Raw genomic sequence first — 2338 nt, forward strand, 5'->3', positions numbered from 1 at the left:
AATTTTAAAGAGAGTAGGTATCACTATTCTCAGGCTATTCTCCAACTCCTGGCCTCAAGTGATCCTCCTACTTCAGCCCACGTGCTGGGATTAGAGACCTGAACCTCTGAGCCCAGCCTATTTTTTTTACTATTTTAATTGCTTTGTATAGAAATCTTAAACAAAAAACTATAAAATCAGAATAAAAATTAAAAATCTTTGAAACATTGATGGCATTAAACTTTGATGAGAATTCTTAAACTAATATGTTTGTTTGAATACAGATATTATTACAGAACTTTTACAGAATCCATTTCATGTACTTCTTATGTTCCTTTCATTTATTTCCTTTCCATAATACATTCAAGGAAATAGTTACTACTACAAAATTCTCTTCTCAGATTGAAATACTGTTTTATGACATGTTATTAATTTTTTAAATTTCAGGATATTATGGGAGTATAAATTCTTTGGTTACATGAATTGCTTTTGTATAATTTGTAGCTAAATGTACATTTGTTTACAAAATATTCCTTTTAAAATTTTACAAAATATTTGCAAAATATCCTCTATTTGTTGGCCTCCTCTTTGGGTATTCACTCTTTTTACTCCACGCATTATATCTCATGTTAATATGGTTCTATAATATCAGAGCCAGGGAACTGATATGTGAATAAACTGTGTGTATAGTTCAGTGTCACTATTTCATATGTGTAGATCTGTAAAATCACAACTGTCTTCAAGATACAGAAATAGTTCATTACCGCAGAGATGTCACTTGTGCTATCATCCCTGTTTTAGTCACACTCACTTCTCCCTCATCATTTGAAACTTATTTCTAGATTACTTACAAATTAAATGATACCTATATTTTAAATTTTGTAATCATTTTAATTATTTAATGGTGAAAATTAGCACTTTCTATTTTCTTAAAACATGCTCAAATAGCAAAATAAAATTCAGGATGAATTGCATCAAAATTATCTTAAGACTGGAAATATATCCCAACTTTATATTGATAAAGACCAATATACCACTTTTTTTTTTTTTTTTTTGCAAGCCCATGTGAGGTTCTTACCACCCTTTGTGTGCACGGCTGGTGCTCTATTTGGCTAGAGGACCCAGCTAAGACCAGTTTACAACTTTTTTTTTTCTTTTGAGACAAGAGTCTCACTTTGTCCCCCTTAACCTCCAACCCTTGGGCTTAAGTGATTCTCTTGCCTCAGCCTCCTGAGTATCTGGGACTACAGGCGCCCGCCACAATGTCCAGCTAGTTTTTGTTGCAATTGTCATTGCTGTTTAGCTGGCTGGGTCCAGGTTCGAACCTGCCACCCTCAGTACGTGGGGCCAGCGTCTTACCCATTGAGACCCAGGTGCCGCCCCAGTTTACTTTTTAATTAGGACAATAAAGTCATCAGATTTATAAGAAGCAGGAATTAAACAATATTGTCTTCATCATTAATTTGGTAATATGAATGAGAGTTATATACATTTTAATATATGTGCTCTAGTACTTCTTGTCTTTCTTAACTGTCTTATTTATATGCAAACATTACCAAATAGGCAAAGATAACAAGGGGAACACCTGTCCACAAAGCATCTCTCTCTCTCTCTCACACACACACACACACAGACTTTAGCTCATTTGAGCTGTATTAGCATAAAATACAAACCAGAATTATTCTACAATTTTCAGATGGTAGTCAGGAAACTAGCTGTAAGATATTTATAACAGCTAAAGCCAAAAAGTATCACACAACAGCAAAATTTCATTAAATTCTCAACAATGTTTCAGAATAAGGTGGCACAGACAAAATAAAATGGCATACTTTTAAAGTAAATCAGTACAAGAATTCAAAGCCTGTCAGATTATGTAAAAATAACACAAATGCACATAATTATTAAGTTCAAATTTTCATTGCATATTGATACATCTATAGGCATTGATAATATTAGATAAAACTTTGGAAAAGATACACTTAAAAAATTTATTTCCAGGCAGCACCTGTGGCTCAAAGGAATAGGGCGCTGGAACCATATGCCAGAGGTGATGAGTTCAAATCCAGCCCCAGCCAGAAACTGCAAACAATAAAAATAAAAAATTATTTATTCTACAACAAACAACAACAAAACACCCAAACTGTTGGGAATAATATATTCAAAGTAGTAAACACTAAGTGATTAATTTGAAACAGGGAAGATATAATTGGAATCTTCACATGCAGATTACTGTAATTCATAACCAAACCAACATGTGCATTGCTAGAGCTCCTGAAATAAATAACAAAAAATAGGGCAAGTCTTTACATTTCATTCTGAAACCCTGTAATTTGTCTGTAGAGAATAAAAGTTATCCTGT

This window comes from Nycticebus coucang, chromosome 14, assembly GCF_027406575.1.
Source record: "Nycticebus coucang isolate mNycCou1 chromosome 14, mNycCou1.pri, whole genome shotgun sequence".
NCBI classification, from domain to species: Eukaryota; Metazoa; Chordata; class Mammalia; order Primates; family Lorisidae; genus Nycticebus; species Nycticebus coucang.